At 36.3% G+C, this 21,326-nt stretch overlaps 1 protein-coding gene across 1 annotated transcript in view; it reads left to right on the forward strand.

The window, feature by feature from the left end:
* Positions 1–21,326, forward strand: part of LANCL3 (LanC like 3) — an 861,225-nt gene that overhangs the window by 3,848 nt on the left and 836,051 nt on the right. The window lies entirely within an intron of this gene.

Below are 21,326 nucleotides of genomic sequence, written 5' to 3' on the forward strand. Positions count from 1 at the left end.
GTGATTGTCTCAATGGAGGTAGTATGCTGTGTGATAGCAAATGGTGAGATTAAGCATTGTCCCTCAGTTTTCTCATGCAGTTGTTTTGAGAAGTTTTTTTGTTACTCAATGAGAGATTCGACACCCCTTAATTTGGGTGAAAGTCTGCTCCATGATGGTGATCCTAGTTAGGAGAAGGCTCATTCTCCAGTAGCTGTTTTATACAATGGTCTGCTTAATCTGATAGCTTTCACTCAGGTACTTCTGCGAGGGAGTAAACATGGTCTTTTCTCAAATGTATTCAACAGCCAATGTTTAATGTTTTTTGTAGATAATGTCCAGGAGATAAGTTGATTTTTCCATGACTGGAAGGCATGTTAGAGACATTGTATGATGTTACAATGATGAGATTTGCTGTTGGCAGGAAGGGCAAATCTGCAAATGTTATTTTCTGTGATCTGAAATTTTTTGGAATTTTTGTGCTGAGTAAGAGGTAATCAGAGGAAGACTGTACTCCAATGTAGGGAGAAGACATTTTTGGCTAGGGAGAAGCAGACTGAGGCTCTATGGCAGAATTTATGTTGAGATAGTACTGTGCTAGTTATTTTGTCTATATGATTTGAAAAACTTAGAGAAGCCTCAAGGTTAAGTCCTACTTATTTGCATTTAGATATAAGGGTAATGATGTATCTTTGCAAGTGGGCAGAGGGTAGACATAGGTCTCAAGTCATTAATAGTTTTGGGAGTGGGTATTTTAGGTAGGGAAATTATAATGCAGTGTTTTAAGGCTGGAGACACTGTCATGTTGTAAGGCAGAGATTACATATGCAGGTTAAAGTTTTAGCAATTGTATCTACTTAGGAAGGTGTGATGCAACTGAGTGACTTTGGATGAGGATGTCTTTAAAAATTTTCAGGAGTGTGATGGCTTCTTTAACTGAGGTCTCTCTAAAATGGAATGTTTCACATATTTAGCTAATGGGTACAGTATTGGTTGACAGATGTTTAGAGAGTTGTGTTGAGATGGAATAGAATGCTGAAAAGAATTAGTAATTTATTGTATATTGCCAGTGATGAAGTTGTTGTTCTCTTCTAGTAGGGGAAGCTTGTTGTTATTATTTAATGTTGTGGGTATTTAGGCTTTGTGATTTTGCCTATTAATTCCATTATTTCCTTCAGAAATTGTATCAGATTACTTGTGGCAGATGCTTGCTTATTTCTTAAGTGCATGGATTTGGTTGAAGTATTTGCTATTCTAGTTTGCTTTCTTAGTGATTAATAGGTTTGTTGGAGGTTGGAATTATGTGGGTTTTCTTAACAGAGTGGCCATGTCTTATCCATCTGTTTCATGAGGGTTTTATACAACTAGTGAGCCAGTGGCATTTTTGACCCCTCAGTCTCCTACGTGAACAATGAACGAGTGAGTGTTATATGGAGTAAGAATATTGGTAAAGTAAGCCAGTGCATTTGTTGGGTTGTTTATGAGATTAAAAAGGGAACAAACAATGATTTGAAATACTTGGTCTAGGATAGGAAGCTGGTGGCTCAGTATCTGTCAAACAAATTACAATTTCTGGGGGGATCTGTGTCTTTTTATAAGACCAATTGGAGAGAACAGGAAGTGGCTGCTTAGTGAATTAGGAAGAATAAAGATGCTAGACCAGTGGCATCCAATATTTGTGATATTGAGATCTAGAGTAGTATGGTTTCCTGACATCTGGTTTAGTCTGTTAAGATTGTTTAATAGGTATTCAGAGTTATTTAGTGATAGATATTTTTTCAACTTGAGTAGAATCTATATTTGCTGTGTTTATATTGAAGTCATTTTATATAACTGTATCGTTAGGGGAGCTCTTTGGGAAGACATTATGCTGGGTATCTTTTAGAATTTTTATAAGGGGGTGGGAGGAATTATATTACAAAAACAGGTATGTATGACTTCCTATTATGAGGTTAGCAGTTATACCGTTAGAAGCTCTGTCATTACTGTTTTGAGAAATGGAGAAATTAAGAATGCCTATTGAAGACTTCTTTTTGATAAGAAGCATAACACCCCCTCTCAGTCTAGTACCAGGCCTCTTGTCTTACAGGATATTATAGTTAGGTTGTACAAAGGGAAAGGGTAGATATCGTCTTTCAGCAATGTTTCAGTGAATGCAATTACTAGTGCGTTTCAGTGGAAATCCAAACTTCCAACATGGTCCATTTGCTATTAATGCTGTCAGTGTTAATGTATGAGATTTTTAGGCCTTTTTTGTAATGTTGCTACTGTTAGCCAGGGGATTTGATGTAATGGTTGCAACAGTAGATATCTGTGTGTGCACGCATTTTTGTATATATATATTGGAATTTCTCTTTATCATTAATTACCATGTTAGTTGACAACAACACAATCAAAGTATTTTGGTCACCTCATTCTTGTGTGATCTTGGAAATGGTAGAGAGTTACTGGGACATGAGGATGCAGGGCTGCAAATAAATTTAGAACAGAATTGATGAGTGACCTGTTCAGTGCATTGAAACTGATGGAATAGGATCTGATAAAAGTGTATATGAATTGCTTGACATAAAAGCTTGTGTGTGTGTGTGTGTGTGTGTGTGTGTGTGTGTGTGTGTGTGCGTGTGTTTGTGCATGTATGTGTGCATGTATGTGTGTGTTTGTGTAATGTACATTATTAATGCTATTCACAGCAGAAACAGTGAAGGCTTGTTACATTTCATGTAAAAATCTATAGATATGATACATTTATGGATTAAATAATCTGATGCATAGGGTAAAAGTACATGCTGAACTTTGAAACTGGAGTGGAGATAGATAAAGTGCAGTATTTAAGAAAAGCAGTTGATTTGTATAAAAAACGTTATGACTGAAGGAGAAAAAAGAAATAAAAGTAAAATATATTATTCCATCGTATTTACCATAATGTGTAATGGTATTAAATATTGTTGCTGTAGATAAGAATGACAACAGAGCATAAGAATGTGAGGACAATATAGCCATTAAATCATATGGTTGTATTATCATGTCAGGTACAATGACTCCTCTGAAGACATAACTTCCAAAAAACTAGTTAAGTAGTTAATAGTATAATAACCAAAGAGATCTGATGAATCAGGAAAAGCAAACAACACCCTTGATGTCCCATAGAAACAAGTAAGAATGGAATATAGATATTTGCAGAGTTTATTACTGGACTTGAAGTGAGATTTTGTTACATTAAATTGTATTTAAACCTTGGCTTGCTAATACATGCTCATTGCTGTCACTGTCCTGTCTTTTGTTCTAAATCTATAGGTATCCTCATAGTTGCAGTACTGAGCACATATTTTGCTTCTTGATACTACATATGAGAGAAGGCTTTCCTCTAGTTCACGTTGCTGAATGTAACCGAGAAGTGCATTTGTCATTAACAATATGCACTAATTAATTATAATGATTTGGATTATATTGTCAGATTGTGTGACATCCTGGGATATTCTAGCTGGTATAATGTATTTGTTTCCACAGCTGTGTCTCTTAGGGTCTAAGGGATATTTCTAGATTTCTATAAAGATAGAAATTGCAAAGTGTATCCAGGCAATTGTGGCTTGTAAGCAATTGTAATGGAATTTATAAATGTTTTCAAGTTTCTGTACATGGTATAACATTTGTTCGCCAACTAAGCTCCACAAACAAAGGCCTTCTTGAAGTAGCTAAGTGTAGATACAGTGCAGGTGAATCCCTCTATTCCTACACAGTTGCTAAAATCTGGAATTCTCTTCTACCAGATATCAGATTGCAAAACAACAGTCCCATCTTTAAAACCCAATTAAAAGCCTAACTCAATCACATATGGCAATGAACCTGTCTGTACTGACCATGGCTAGCCCTACTACCACCATTCAGATAAATCTTCCTCTGGCACTACTCAAAGGTCAAACACGTAGAAAAAACCCTCAAAAAAAAACAAAAAAACAAAAAAAACTAGCATAACGAATTGTATTTTTAAATGTATGTATATAACTGTATATATTACTGCACTTTCTTACTCAAATAGATTATATTTTCTGTTTTATTACTGCACACTCTATATTGTACACTTCTGTCATTTCTCATCGTAGTATGCTATGACTTACTATCATTTGCTCTATTAATTTGTACTCATCTCTGACTTTTGTATTTTTATCATATATGTGGAACTTTCGTATTTTTTATGATTGTCATGTATGTGGAGTGTTTCTCCCCGGGTCTCTGCTAAATACAGGCACATGATTGCCCAGTCAGACCAACCCAGTAATCAAATATAAAATAAATAATTTGTTAAAAAGAATATTCCTGTAATAATGAATTTTAAGAAAAAACATTTTCATGGAAAGATGTCTTATTACTTCATAAGTTTATAAGCATTAAATATCTTCCTATATAAGATTTTTATTCACTTTATTCATTTTCCCTAGATTAAGCTTGGGCAGCATAACTACGTATTTTTAGAAATGGATTTGTAGCTTGGTTTAGGTTGCTACGTGACTAAGTACAAGTCATCCACTTTTGAAGGTAGAAACTGGGGAATCAGATGAAGAATTAGAGGATGAAGGCTCACAGCCCTAATCCTTTACAATGACCAGCCAAAAGATACTTTTATAGAAGATTTGATTTCAATAATGTGGGTATTGTGAGACTCACTGTGCAGTCCTGTATTATAAAAGTTAATTTGGAAGCCTTACTACTGAAATGCAAGTTTCTTGCATGGGATGAGAGTTGTTGGTTGTTTTAACACTATGGGATTATAGTCAGCAATACATATTTTGGGTTTATGTTTTTCCTCAAAAATTGCTTGATTTTTATGGTTATTTACTTCCATATTATTAGTTACATAGCTTTTTATGCATTTGTTCTTGGATTAACTTCTGAGTGTCATAGATTTCCCAGCCTATGCAGTCTTTCACACTCCATTTGTTTTCTACAAAGCGCTTAACAACATTTATTTTAACTCATTAAATTTATACCGAGGACTCGCAACTTTTGCTGCTCTTTTTGTTGGTTATTTAGTTCTTATCAGAGCACTAATTGCACCAGCTATTTGGTTTTAGATTTTCCTTTGTTGCTATATTTTCCTGTCAACTTATGTAAGACATTACAGCATGCCAGATGTTTCTGGCAAGTAATGCAGGTATGACTTAGAATGTATTGAACAGTTTAATTATTTGTTTATTACAGTTTAGCGATCCTTTTCAGCCATGGTCCTGGTCCATCGGGCAACAATTGTAGTAATAGTGCAACACTGAACAGTGGAAAAATAGCGAGATATTCAAGAACTTTTAAGATTTTAAACAAGTGACAAAATAAGATTCAAATGCACACCAATTAAAATAAGTTGCAAAACATACACGGGTATGTAAACATTCACAGTCTTAAAATTTGATTTACAAAATTGCAATTGCAGCACAGACTGTAAAACAGAATATAAAACTACTTTGGATATGATATTTACGATATGTACAAATTGAAAGCTATTTTGCATCATATGGTAGCAAATGGAGACAGAATAGTAAAACATGATTTACACATTTACCACAATGTGAACAGAGCTTCAGGACAGACTTACGGTAGTTGCTATTCCTTGGCTTAGCTTCCTACTTGCTTGATGTAATATATGCTTAGATTACACTTTTCCTTTGTAACAGGAACTTGACACACACACGCATTTGAACAAGCTTTCTTTCAGTCCTTAAAATCACATTTCAGGAACTAATTATACTTTTATGTATTTATGCATTTATTTATTCGTGTAGTGTTCCATTGACAAGCTACTACACATTTTTCCTTTAATTTCATTTGTACTTTTTAATTAAGTAGGTGAAATGCTCCAAAGAACTTTTCTAGCCATGATATCACATAACATAGGCCAAAGGTATTTTGACATGAAGCAAACATTCAAATGATCACAAATTTATTAAAAAAGTTAGAGCAAAGTCTAAACTTGCTTGGAACGTATCTTTTAACATTTAAGAAAAAACAAAGACACATTTTTGTTAGTAATTTGAATGACTGATTTAAGGCTTTTACTTTTGCTTTATAAACAACAAGTGCAATGTGTTTTCTTAGCATCCAAGATAGATTTGCACTTAATATAATTATTAGGTAGTTAAGAAGCAGATAATGAAATTCCAGATATTCCCTTTTATGCCCTACTGAGACTGTAGACTATTCTACAGGTAAGGGGTAAGTTTGGAGAAAGTCATTTCACCTGCCTTAAGGCAGAAAGCAACTTGATCAGTCCAAAATGAAAGGATGTAGCTCCAACAGATCAGGATACTATGTGTATTTAAAGATGACTGGCAAGTGGCAAATAGTAATCACACATAATGGGGTTTTATTCTTCAGTAAAAAATGAACTTATTAATTGGTAGCTGCTTATCATTTGTGAGAGTTTTACAGGGGCTTGAGTCAGGATTGAATCCACATATTCGTTTGGCTGTAATTTAGAGTGGTTTACTGTTATGTAAGTACCTCAGGCTGTATAGGAGTGCACAGACTAATTTGTGCAGGAAGACGGTTTAAAGGTATCTGATTTTAGTTTTGGTTACTGTGTAAATACAACTGAATTATCTGCATAAAGAATCATATTATTGAGTTTTAGCTTTTCTGTAAGACCAGTCATGCAGCTGTGAAGTATTAGTAGACCGAAAATGAAGTATGTGGTGCTGTAGAATGTTTTTTTTTTCATGATGGTCAGAGATTTATCAGTGTTGATAATAAAAGTGCTTTCTTCAAAGAAGCTGCTGAACCAGCCCAGAAGGCCTGAGGATAATCCAAGATTATTTTAGTAGTTCAACCCAGAATGCCAGAGGATGATTCTCAAATATTTTGGCAATTCAGTAGGACATGGTCATCAGATACTGTAGATTGAAAGCTCACTTTTATAATTATTTTTTGTACATTGTGACTACTATAGTAGTCACAGCTCATTATTTTATATTTTAGCCAGATCCTAGTTAATCACCTTTTATAACCCAGTCATTTATCTTCTTCTTAACCCATCCTATCCTATACCCTTTCATCTGTACTGGACAGTATAGAATCTCAGTCAGCTGTCCTGCACCCCTTCAGCTGTACTGGGCTGTATGGAGTCTCAATCAGCTAACTCCCCTTCTGGAGCCAGCCAGATAGCATTAGGTATGTTGAGGCAGTATAGTAAATGCATCATACTTATTTAAAACTCTTTATTCTTACCTCACAATGATTGAGTATGTGAGAGGTGTGCATATTTACTTAACTTGGAGGCTACCTTCTCACCTCAGAATTTGGTAAGTACAACACATATTCACATACAGCACAGAGCACTTTCTCTAAACCAACTTATGCTGAGGTTCTTAAGAGAACACTGCCTAAACCTCCCAGGATAAAGTCTAAGAAACCCCATATAGTAATCACAACAACATGTCCACCTCTACCCTTCACACCCACACCTACGGCGCATACCTCTAAACACCCACACCTACGATGCATACCTCTAAGAGTTGCAAGGGTGCAGACTTCCAGCCTTTATGACTCACTGAGACTGCATCAAGCCATATAAATGTTTTTCTAATAGGCGACTCTGTTGTACATCATATGCGCACCATGCACACCAGGTTGGATAAGAATAGGGTGACAGCTGTCTTTCTAGAACCAGGATCTGTGATGTAACAAAGGTTATTAGATCTGTGCATCCTGATAAATATGATTATGACCTGATAGTAGTCTACCTGGAGGTGGCCAAGCTTAGATACTCAACAAAGAGAGACATGCAGAAGGATATGATTGAGCTTGCTATGCATGTAACCCTCAAAATGCTTGCTATGCATGTGCCTGAGGCAAGAAAGACAGTGATTTTAAATGCTATTGTTCAGATGATCTGAAGAAGGCCTATTGCCGAAAGCGCTTATCTGTTGGTATAGCTCTCCATGCTAAAGTTTGACTTTGGCTGTTTTTATCATTATCTTTATTAAAAGTTTGTTTTTAAAAATCTTTTAAAAAGCTTTTTAGAAGAGTGCAACTAAGGCCGTGGAGGTGTACCAAAGATTGTTTCTTACACTTTTCTTGTTTCACTCAATTATCTTTGGCAGTTCAGCAGTGTTTTTATTTGATTTGTAATTTTAAAACAGGCTTTATGCCACTTGAATGGAGGACCTTCAATAGATACTGGAAACTACAGACCCATTAGTCTGACTAGTCTTATTTGCAAAGTTGTGGAAAGAATTATCATGAAAGTTATCAACAAGGACATAGGAGACCTCCAGACACTGGATCCATCCTAGTTTGGCTTTGTCAAAGGAAGGTCATGCTTACTGAATTTGGTGGACTTCTTTGAAAAGGTCAGTAAGGCAATGGGTGAGGGGAAAATGACACATACTGCCTACCCAGATCTGGCTAAAGTATTTGTTTCAATACCCCCACTTGGACATCGTCAACAAACATATTGGGCTAGGTATAAACCCTTTTTTAATGTGCTGGATACTAGCTGGCTCACTGATATAACTCAGTAGGTTAGAATCAGTGAGTCTACCTCCACAAAGAGGCTGGTCACCAGTGGGAGTCAAGCTGTGCTATCTACTAGACCCACTCCTCTTTGGCATCTAGTTCTGAGATGTCAAAGCCAATGTCAAAGGCCTCTGGCTAACCAAGTTCACAGATGATTGCAAACTGGAAGCGGTCATTGAATCTCCCTAAGATGAGAACACCCTTCAGGAAGGTTTAACTCTGACAAACACTTGGTGCCAACTGTCATGGCTTAAAACTGAATATGAAGAAATGCATTATTGTATCTTTTGAGAAGTCAGCCATCCAGGGTAACTGCATCATCAATAAAACAACCCTAAAAGTTGATTCAGTAGTCAGGGTTCTGGAAACTCACACAGACAGTAACATAGCCTTCAAACAACATATGTCCAAGGTAGTAAGAAAATCCTTCTGTGTTGCTCAACTCAAAATAAAAGGGCATGGCATCTAGGTATGAAGAGGTCATCATGCCTAGGGCCTATACAAGCCTAGCCATAACAATTCCCTGGATATTTCTTCCCAAAATAGTTACTTCCCTGGACCCCTGTCTAGCAGGGTGACTGACGTGATCCCCAGGGTGAATTTCCTGTCTCCCATCCAATCGCCAATGTTCCTTTTGAAGAGGGCCAAGGAGGTACACTGCTTGACATGTATGGGCAGTCTATTCCAGAGTATGGGGAGTCCCTGGGTCAGGAACCTATCCCTCCAGCATGATTTGTTCATTGTGATGATAAGGTTTAGATCCCTGGAACGTGTTGCTCTGAGGGATTGGGATTTCTTTAAGTGGAGCATGTCCAACAGCTCAGGGTTTGACATAGCCTTGTATGTTAAGTAGAGATCAGCTCTGAGTAGACAATATTCCACACAGTATAGCTGGAGTTTTTTAGATGGACAGCATTGGGCATCTGCCTGTGATTCTTTTAGTGAGGTATTTCTGCGGCCTTTCCAGCTGTTGCATGAATTATTCCAGCAATACCTGTATTTATGGAGACATGATAAACTGAAGTATTTAAGAGTATGGATTTAAAATGATGTGGATATGGCAGCTAAGGATATGTAGGAAGGGACTAAACAAAGGAGAATACAGACGCTGAGAAACTGGAAGCTCTAGCCTGTGGATAATGATGGCAAGACACAAGCAATAAAAAGGTTTTTAGTCCCTTTAGTTTTATACACAGGTTAGGCATGTTTTTGTCAACAGGAGGAGAAGTTGTGGACAGTGATTAATAAAGAGTTAAAGGATTTTATTTGGGAGGGGAAGAGGGCAAGAGTCAAGTGAGATACGTTGTTCTTTCCAGCAGAACAAGGAGTTGTAGGATTACCTGATTTGGAGGGACATGCATAACACAGGCCGAAAGATAAAATTCAGAGTAGAAAGGGATGACGATGAAGCAGGGATGCAATTAAAGAATTAAAGAAAGAATAGGATTTTGGATGCAGATCTTTAAGGAGAATAACAATAGTCATACAGAATAGTATATTCATAAAGTAGCAGGAAGTACATTAAGAACTAAGCCAACACAGGAATGGAGAAAGGAGATTTCTGCCAATAGAGATGACTGCAATTAGGGGTACAGAGACTAGACAAGAGGGGAATGGAATTTACAGGAGGACACTGCAAAGGAACCAAGGTATCAGGAACAAATAATTAAGGAAGGAAAGGTAATAGAATGGGAAGAAGCCAAGAAGACATATGGGATGCAGGCTGGTAATTGCCTTCCTTATCAGGGATTGTTATCAGAATATAGACAAAGACAAAGGGCTAGGGGAATCCTAAATGACAGATCTGCACTGTTTGAGTTTTTAATTTAATCTAGAGCAGAAGGTGCTGTTAAAAAGGGATAGTTAGTAGAGCATCTAAAATATTGCACAGCAGCTATAGGAATCAATCAGAAAGGTCAGAAAAAGATTGAGACGATAGAGATTAGATATGCAAATCACAAAGAAATAATGGGAGGACATATATATGGCTCCCGGTTTACTATCACTTGTGCGATCACACCTTGTGCGAGTTATTGTATTCCCAAACTAAAGAAGCGAAAAACAAAAGAATGACTGCAAAACATGTCGAACATGGAAGTGGCAAATGTCAAATTCAACATTTTTTGAACATTCTTCACACTTCCACAAGGTGTAGTGTTCTGCAAAACATAGTAAAGAACATTTTTGCAGGGGGGCAAGCCCCCCTCTGCACCCCCATATGGGTGGCTGTGTCCCCACACCACCTGCTAATTATATATACAAACTCCGAGATCACTACAGTGAGGGAAAGGGTACATTTCCCAATCCCCACTATAGTACAATCTGCATTAAAATGTTAACCTGCACAACAGCGAATGCTGTAGTGCATTTGCTGTTGTGTATTTCAACATTTATTTTTTTGTTCTTTCAATACTATCGAATTGGGCGTTCGGGCTAACATAAATCAAACAAAGTCCAGTCGCCCTTTTGATAGTAAACCATGGCTCCCAAGTATGAAGCAAAGTCTAGAAGATTGCAGGTGACAAATGTTGAAGCTGTGATGGGAAAGAAAGAGGTAACTGGAAACATATGTTTTAGGAGTGTAATGAGTTAGTAGACTTTATTAATTCCATGTAGAGTAGTCTGTCAGGAATGCTGGGTGAACAAATTAGTGTAACTAAGGAAATGATTTTTTGATCTGGGACACATGAATTGAATTGCCTAAATACAATAAGGTCTTGTTAAGTTTAATTCTGGCAGGTACCAAAAAAGCAGTCATTAGAAAATGGAAATCAAAATCTAAACCAGCTATACTTGAAGTGGTGAATATTGTAATGGAGATAAAAGAACAGGAAGTGTGATCTTTAGAAAACATAGGAGTAAATTACATAGAAAAAATAGAAACCATGGGAACAATACATGCAGAAAAATGTTTTGGAGGAGGAGTGAGGTTTAAGAGAAGGGAGAAATTTAATAATTTATATAATGTTGCTCAGATTATGCATACACGTAAATTGTTATACTTCCTATAATGTTTGTAAATGTGAACTTGCTTATATGGTTTGATTACTAATGTAAGTTTGCCTATGTCACAAGTGGTAATTCAGTAAAGGTGTCTCTCTGGGTCTGTTTCACATGATGCAGATCAGTACGTAATAAGAGCCCACCCTTCTGCCAGCTGTTGTGAAGTGAAAGGCAGTAGTAATAAGTACTGCCCGTGCTTAATACCTCCTCACAACTGCATTAGATTCTAATTTCAGTCTAGCTGGTGCTGTTTTATTCTAGCTGCACTTCAGACTTGAGGAGCAAAATACATAAGGCTAAACGGTTTGTGGACTGTACTGATGCTGCACATATCAGTGACTATTCCCAAATGAGACTTAAAATAATACTTTGCGTCTTTTTCCTAGGCATGGCATCAAATTCCATCTCTACAGCAGACTTAAGAAGAATTTAACAGCTTGAATTAAACTATATCTTCGAGGTATCGGGACATTATTGTAAACTGACATCAAGTTTCAGAACTTGATTTTAAAAGTTACAAACAAATTTCTGAAGGTGACAATGTAGTTACTTATATTAAACAGCAATGTATATTATGGGTTTCTGGGTAAATCTAGCTTTATTCTGGAATGATTCATGCACCACTGTGGAGAATATTGGCATCTAAGCATTCATTCATTTTCTAGTATATGCTTTATCCTGATTAGGTTCATGGGAACATGTCAGCCTATCATGGCTATTAGTCTATTAATTAGGAAGAACCTTAAAAAACAGTCTTGAATTTGATGCTAGTTCATCAAAGCCATCACTTCTACTAAGTGGTGAAGAGTATACCAGAACTACAATCAATTAACAGCACAAAGTTTTCTGTCTTGTGCACACTGAGCATTACTGTTTCATTAACTACAATAGCACAACGACCAGTTTTTGTATGGAAGAAGATAAGCTATTATGTCCTCAAACCAGTCGAACCATAAAGAGGAGTTTGCACATGAAATAGCAAATAAAATAACACAGATAGATAAATAAATAATGAAGGAATGAATGAGTGACTCCTATATTCAGCTTAAAGTTCAAGTAAATTTAACATTTTGGTACTGTAATAGATTCAGCAGCAATATAAAAATTGGACAGTAGCTAGAAGAAATGAATTGTATTGTTTGAACTGCTAAATGATCTCATTTCCTATTCTGACTAAGCAAATGAATTGTCTTGCAGCCAAATGAGGCTGACATCACTGCAGGAATTGAATCAACTTAAATCAACAACACTGGACAATACAACAGAAAAGCATCACTTTATTTTAATTGCAGAGGAAACATGCAGTATTTATTGCCTAAGAAAAGTATACCAGTTTATTTATCTTTACTTACTTATTTATTATTTGTTGACCAGGAAAATCTGACTAGGACAGAGCCTATTTTCAGTGGAGTCCTGTGGAGAAATGCTCCAGACGCATGTCTTTAGAATGTGAGTGGAAACTGTAGTACCTGGGTGAAACCCACCTGAACTCAGGGAGGACATGCAGACTCTGGAAATAAGGCACCCCAGCTGAGAATCAAACTGGAGAACCTCTTACTGTGAGGCGACAAATATGTCACCCAGTTGTGTTGGATTATTTTTGTCTTCTATGTGGACAGTAGCAAAACGCATAACAAGTACTGAAGCAAAGCTGATTTCATAAACTATTACTGTGTCCTGACTGATGACTGGGGCTGAATCTTGTCCTTCCATCAAACGGCCTAATCATTAGAAGAAATTAAAAATAAAGCACCTAGTAAAGCTGTGAGTGGCTGTGATTTGCAGGGTTCTTTGCTTTAGTGTTGTCTGTAAGGCACACGATGAACCTGCCATTTCTGCTTTATATTTGTAATGTAATATATGCATTGATGCAGAGAGTAAACAAGGAAAATGCCCTGATTTTGTGAAACTGAGCTGCTTTTGGCACAGATGAATAGATAGTTGTTTTTTACAGGCTTTGACTTTAAATTCACATGCCCCTATCATCTGTTTTGCAATAAAAGATGGGAAGTTTTAAAGTTTATTTACTTTGTAGGTAATGTTACCAAGCAAGGAGGGAGATGTTAGCAATACTGGGTAACTGGGGTTGTTCTGAGTTTAGATGACACAGGCAAAAAGACACATTTTTATGTAAGTCTGGTATTGCCAATTACTATCTGTAGTAGTCATCATCATTATGGACCTAATAAACAAGGATATAGGGAATCTCCAAACTCTGGATCCTACACAGTTTGGTTTTGTGAAGGGTAGATCATGCCTGCTCAACTTGGTCGACTTCTTTGAGTCAGTCACCAGAGATGTGGATGAAGGCAAAGTGGTTCATACAGTCTACCTTGATCTGTCCGAGCCCTTTGATACCATTCCCCACACAGGAATCATAGAAAAACTCACTAAACATCAACCCCTATATCACTAGGTGGGTTGCAAACTGGCTTGCAGATAGAACCCACAGTGTGAATGTAGCTGACTCCAAGTTAGACTGCTAACCAGTTATGAGTGGAGTCCCACAGGGTTCGGTCCTGGGTCCTCTCCTTTTTGGTATCTACTTCTCTGAAGTCCATGCCCACACAAAGGGACTCTGGCTGACAAAGTTCGCAGATGATTGCAAGTTGGGAGCTATTATCAACTCCCCAGGAGATGTTGACATCCTACTGAAAGGCCTCAATGACACCAACGACTGGTGTCAGAACCATGGCCTTAAGCTCAATGCCAAAAAATGTGTCTTCATCCCCCTTGTGAAAAACTCGGTTCCCTTGACTTACCACATTGATGGTAGTCCACTGAACACAGAAGGTATTATAAAAGATCTGGGAATACAGGTTGACAGCAACCTCTCTTTTGACCACCATGTTGTCACTGTGGTCGGAAAGTCCTTCTATGTGGCACATCTCATTACTAAGGGTTTTGCATCCAGGAAGAAAGAGGTCATTGTCTCCCTCTACTCTTCTCTCATTAGGCCAATCATCGAGTACAAAGCCCCATATGGCATGTACCTCACTAGACACCTGTAACAGCTAGAGAGGCCACAAAAGTACCTCACAGAGAGGATCCTAGGCCTTAAACACTTGCCCTATATGGATAGACTAAAAAAAAACTCCAACTATTCTCTGTCTCATATTGTCTACTTAGAGGTGATCTCTGCTTGACTTACAAAGCCATGTCTGACCCAGCTCTGTTAGAAATGCTACATCTGAAGAAATCCCAATCCCTCTGCACCACATGCTCCACAGACCTCAACCTCATTACCACAATCAACAGAACATGCTGGAGGGACAGGTTCATAACCCGGGGACTGCCCATGCTTTGGAATCAACTTCCCATACATGTCAAGCAGAGCTCCTCACTGGCCTTCTTCAAGAAAAATCTTGATGAGTGGATGGGAAATAGAAAATTCACCCTGGGGATCACTCCAGTGGCTCTACTCCACAGAGACACTAGGAACTAAGGTCAGGTGGCACGATTTATATAAGCCTGTGGTGTATGGATGGCTTGTTTTCCAAGACTGTAAAACTCTTAACTTGCTGTTGGGTTGTAAAAGAAATATATTTTTGACCATTTACAGTTGAGGAATGTTTTTCCATATGATTGTGCATTGATTGTTTATGGGAGAAACATTTTTTCACGTTTCTAATGCTGATAAGAAAAGTGAAGATGCACAGTGTCAGCTTGTATTCTAACTTTCAACTATATTTGAAGGATTATAGTAATCACTTAACACTTGTTAATGAGAATGGTGCAGTGCTAGTGGAACATGCAGGCTTTCTAGAAAAGTTAGATATACTGTATCAGAACTGTCATGTGTATGAGGTTTACCATTGGTGAGGTTGTTAAACAGAAACAATGAGATCTTTAGCTGGGAATGGACATGCAGTGGCCAAGTTTCCTTGTTGAAGTATTTCTTTTCAGTTAAATGTTATGATTTTCCCTGACAGACTCTGTAACCTCGGTGGTAGTATTATGTACTGTGCTCAGAGAAGACACTAGAAACATAGCTTATGGTTTTGTGTCTACTTAAGTGGCCAGACTCCAGTCTAGATGAAGTCAAAGTGGAAGGTAACCTGTGGAAGAATTACTTAGTACACAATGGAATGAGGTAGTTAACTTAAATCCACGTGGAAAGGCTGAGTTATTCATACTGTTAATTATGCACTAATGACAGCTAACTCTCTACATAGACTCATGCCAGTAAACACCCAAAATGTTCTTTTTCTATAGCCTAAAACTAAATAATATTAAATCAGTTACATATAACAATATCTCCCCAAATCTCCTTTATTTGATTTCTCTTTATGAACATAATGTCAGCATACCCCATGACATCATAGTCTTCTGTGTATTTCTGTCTCTGTCATGGGAAATCTTCTGACAACTAAATTTAATTTGGTGGCTCTGTTGTGTACGTCTCACAGTAAGTTCACAAATACAGTAAAGAATCATCCATCCTGTCCTCAATACCATAGATAAAAATCACAACAAAAGTGTATCAGACACCAGATATGTGGAGACCTGTCTAAACAGTGGCATTGTTAAAGGAAAATATTTATTACTTTTATACAGAAAAGTTGTGCAATTTCTATCTTTGATTCTCCCAATGTAGAACCACGTTTTTAAGAGGGTTGGCATAATAGTTAAGGTGCTTACCTCAGAGATACAAAGTACAGGGATTGATTCTCACCCTGGGAAGCATGGGTAGGTTAAAAAAGGCACCCTGTGGCTATTAGCCTAATAATGACCTATGAACCTATGAAGGGACCAAGATCTAATGGTAATTATACAATGAATTCACCAAGGAAGCTAATTAGATCCCTGAAAATATGAGTTAATACCATTGTTAAGTACTGTTTCATCACCAGTGGGGAAACACCAGAAAGATGTACAAGCACAACTAAATTATACAATGGCAAGCACTTATCAGTACTGAATAACAGCTTGCAAAGCTCTGGTAGTATTCTATTAAAGATGCAGTTGCAATGATAGGATGACTGCACATTTTATCATTTGGAGCACTGTGTAAACAACATCAATGTTTCTCTTCATTTTACATGTTTGTAAATATCAGCTGAGTTTAAATGGAAAGCAGTATACACCAACATGGTTTGGATTTACAAGCACTGTTCTGCACACTGTAAAATTAATACAGAGGAGCTGTGCATGATAGAATTAATGAAGCCTGCACTGTAGAATTAATACAGAGGAGGTATGCATGATAGAATTAATGACCCCTACAGATCCATCTAACATTTTGAAAGCTGCATTAATTTTACTGGACAAAGGAATCCGTATTCTGGGACTCCAACTAGTAAAAAGTTATAGCTATGTATGAGCAATAGGAATGTTTCACTGTATTCTACTTGCTTGCAAATATCATTTGTTAAACTCATCAGTGGGCGAGCTAAATACAGCAACATGGTTTTCATTGACAAGAGTATTCTCTGATGCCTGATATTGAGAAGTTGTAGCCAAATAAAACAAGAGGAATATGTGTTTAAGAAGAAACTGGTAACATTTTTACTGTAAAAACTGGCTCACAAAGTATTTTATTGTGTGGATATAAGACTGTCTCCTCACAAAAGCTCTTTTTAGGGCTGGTATATAGTCCCTTTGGGACAGGTTGAGGATTGAGAGCAGTTCACTGAATTTGGCGGTTTGGAACATCCAACACTTATTAGTGAATACATTTGTTAGTCCTGGTTTGGGGGGAGTGACAGTTCGGTGTTTGTAAGTCTGTCTCCTTATAAATGCTCTTTTTAGAGCTGGTATCTAGTTGTTTTTTGGTAAAGGATTGACAGAATTTCACCTTGGTCACCATACAGAACAGTGGAAACAGTTCTTTCTACCTCTGTTTAATCCGTTCACTAGTTTTGAGCCGAATCAGGAGTGTGAGAAGTTTATGGAGGTATTTGGCACTTTTTTGACTAACTGTCCCTTTTGTAAAAAGGAGATTTTAGTTTACATTGTGAATAGTGTCGCTATGACAACACAGGGTTCCATTAATAGTGAAGTGAGGATTTACCCAATACCGGAAGATGTCATGATGTTAACTACAACCTTACAGGAAATTATCCTGAAGGAGCAAGATTTACTTAAAAGAATGAAAGGGAATGGTGTAATATGGATACATCATCATGACAGGAACTGTTCAGATAACTCATCCAGTGACGAGGGCACTATTATAAGGGATGAAGTGTTTAGAAATGGCATGCCACTTATGGACTTTCTAGAGAAGAAGGAAAGAGATCCATTTAATGGTTTGAACAACAGTAGCGTCCTTTCTAGAGACACCAACACATTCATGAAGGATATACCGGACTTTAAAAATCAGTTTCTCCTTTTGGAGAAAAAGGTACTTAAATTTAAGACTTTAGTGTATGAAAATCAGTACCTTACTAAATGTGTTGATTTGGGGATTGTACCCCTCAGTTTAAGAGTTTATGCATTTCCTAATGGGGCAAAATTTGATAATGGTTTATTCACTAAATTGATGGAATTGTATAACAACACTGGTTTGAATTGCTTAAATTACTTATACAATGGAATAGTGAACAAATGAATGTTTTAAAAGCTGATATCAAAAAACTAGATAGTGCTATCAGAGAACATCCGATGGTACACATGCATCACCACTTGTTTAGTAACTTAGAAGAGAAAGTTAATAAGCATGTAGAGAACATGGTGGTTAAGAAAAAGAAGAAATGATTATAAGACATTAACACATCAGCAGAAGCAAGCGTATTTAGTAAATAAAAATAAAATTAATAGTACTATTAACTTTGTGAACAGGAGGAATTCACATTATAAGGTGAATTCCTTATATAGACTTGATTCCTTTTCCGGTGGGAACAAGACCCTTAGTTAGTAATAACAATCAGAACACTAACAGTAGAGGGATTATGACTAGTGTTTCTAGTGTTAGTAGTGAAGAAAGTTCTCCTTTTACCACCCAGGTAAGTGGGAACAGCAGCCCCCCTCCCAATCAGGAGGTATTCACAGTGGCGGGAAAGAAAAAAGGAAAAACCAAAGGGCATTAGCCTATCTGTATGAGAGCTTTAATTTAAGTGATAGAACATTTACTGAAGATGAAATAGAAGTTCTTAAAAAGGGTTTTTCATTTTTACCAGTGCATAGGGCTAAGATCACAGATACTGTGCTGGATTTTAAGTTATATGTTAGAAAATTAAATTTGAAATATCTTTATTATGATATGCCTACCAGTAACATCAGTCAGTGGAAAAAGAAAAGTAATGTTAATCCACCATTACTTAACACGCTGAATACCTTCTCCAGGATGTGTGAGAATGATATTTATAAATTATATAATTTTGGTAGGTATAATAAAACTAAATTTGAAAGAAATTTAAAGGAAAAACAGACAGTGGCTTGAAACAATTTCTCATAGTGATATCAGATACATGAAAGCAGACAAAGGGCAGGGACTGGTCATTATGAATGTTGCCAAGTTCAATAAAACTATAGGTAATATGTTGGCTGATACAGATAAATATAGAAAGGTGTCTAGAGATGTAGTTAGAAAGTAGTTTCAAGAAGTTGATCTAATTTTATTAGATTTATTACATCAACAGTACATCACAATTGATCTTTTTGAATTTCTTAATGTTGAACAGCCACAGTTGGGGACATTGTTTGGAATTCCCAAAATACATTGAACATCCCCATTCAGACCAATAGTGTCTGCTCCACATAATAAAATATCAAAAAATTCTATTTACCTAGATGCAATACTTAATCCTATAGTACAAAATAGGAAATGGTTTTTGAAAGATTCATGGATGTTTTTAGATGAGTTAAGGTTATATGAATTTCATGGGGATGAGACTATGCTGTGTACATTTGACATTTGTTCATTGTACACTGTGATAGAGCAAACAGAGGGTATAGAATTTATGAGGCTTTTTTAAATAGACACAGGAATTGTCTTAAACAAGACATTTTTCTAGTCTGCCAGCTTATGGAGGCAGTATAAATTAATATTTTTTTCACGTTTGAGGAGGGAGTTTACCAACAAACAAGTAGAGTTGCGATGTGTGCACATGTTGCACCACTGTTTGCCAACTTGGTTATGTGTTGGTGGGAACTTGAATTTCTCACAAAATCAGAACTGTTTAAGTATGTATGGTATTATAAACGATACATTGATTACCTGTTTTTTATTTGGGCCGGTAGTAGAGAACAGCTTGAGAATTTTTTCAGTGAACTTGATAGGACGGTGACTTGGCTCAAATTTACCATCGGTAATATTGGAGCAGAATTGTACTTTGTTGATGTTAAAATAGGGACTGACATTAATAAAAGAGAGTTTAGTAGTAACATCTATCGTAAAAAAAAAATCACTAATAATTATCTACATTTTGATAGTTATCATCCAAAATATATGAAGATCAATGTCTTTAAAGGACAAGTTATAAGGCTTAGTAGGATGATTAGTGAAGAAAACAATTTTATTAGTGAATTAAATTTTCTCAAACAGTTATTTGTTGATAGAGGATACGATCAAGGAAATCTAGATTAAGTTATTGATTATATTAGAAAAAACAGAAGGGCTAGATTTTCTCCTATCTTAAATGTTGGATTTCAGACCAATGCTACAAATAGGTGGACTGGAGCAAGGGAAGAGATGTTAAAGCACGCTTTTCCTGTACCTATGAATACTGATGGGCCTATGATTAGAGAAATAATTAATGAAAACTGGAAAATTATTTTAGGGAATGAAAAACTGAGTAAGGTAGTGGGAGTCCAACTGAGATTTATAAACAAAAAACAAAAAATGTGAAAGAATTATTGGAAAGTAGACCTAAGTGTGGAAAGAGAAAAGACAATTTTAACCATTTTGGCACCTTTCCATGTACTAATTGCATGCAGTGTAGGTTCATGATGGGAGTACATAGTTACCATTTCAAGCACTTAAATTACACCTTAGTAGCAAAGGGACAATACAATTGCCAAAGTGAGGGACTGGTATATCTTGCAGTATTCTCCAGCTGTGAGAATTTTTATATCGATAAAACTATAATGAAATTAAATCACAGAGTTAAAGAGCACATGCTAGCTATTAAAAAGAAGAACCCAATATATATATAGCTAAGCACTCAGTGAAGTGTATCGTTTTTAAGAAATTAATTTTCTTTGTAGTAGAAAAAGTTAATAGGGACAAATTTATTGGTTCTTTCAATTATTTTTTAGAAAATATTGAGTTAAAGTGGCAGATTTTTTTAAGGGTGGATATAAGCCCAGGTATAAATGATAAGATTTCTGTAAAAAGTCACTTAAACTATGTTACAAATTAACTACAAACGTTTTTTACAAATATACACACATTTGTATATTTTTTGATAGAGAGGGCTAAGCAATAGTTATTAATGTTTATATTTGCATTTACATGGTTAGGTAAATGGTTGTGTACATATATTTACAATTGTTTTTACTTTATATTAATTAAGCATTTATTGAGGAAATGATGTTATAATTGATGGTTTTATAAAAGGAAATGGTTGTAATTATTTTTTAGTTCTGAAGAAGTTCTGTAACAAATGGGACAAAAGCACTCAACTTTACTCTGGCTTCAGTGCGGTTTGTTTTTATCAGGAATATGCCATTTATTTTATGTTTACAGATATTATTTGTTAGAATATTTAATAGCTGAACAAACAGGGTTCTGACTGATACGCAGTGTTCTGTGCTTGTAAAATAAATATGGAGGAAAGAGTTGTGCTTTGTGCCTACAGTATTATTAAATATGTTTTATATGTGCATTTGGCATGTGAAGGCTGTATTAACTGTACTATCTTAAGAAAGTGTTGTTCTGTGATACACATCATTGAGAGGCT

Source organism: Protopterus annectens, chromosome 5.part0, assembly GCF_019279795.1.
Source record: "Protopterus annectens isolate FY-2018-M chromosome 5.part0, PAN1.0, whole genome shotgun sequence".
NCBI lineage: Eukaryota > Metazoa > Chordata > Ceratodontiformes > Protopteridae > Protopterus > Protopterus annectens.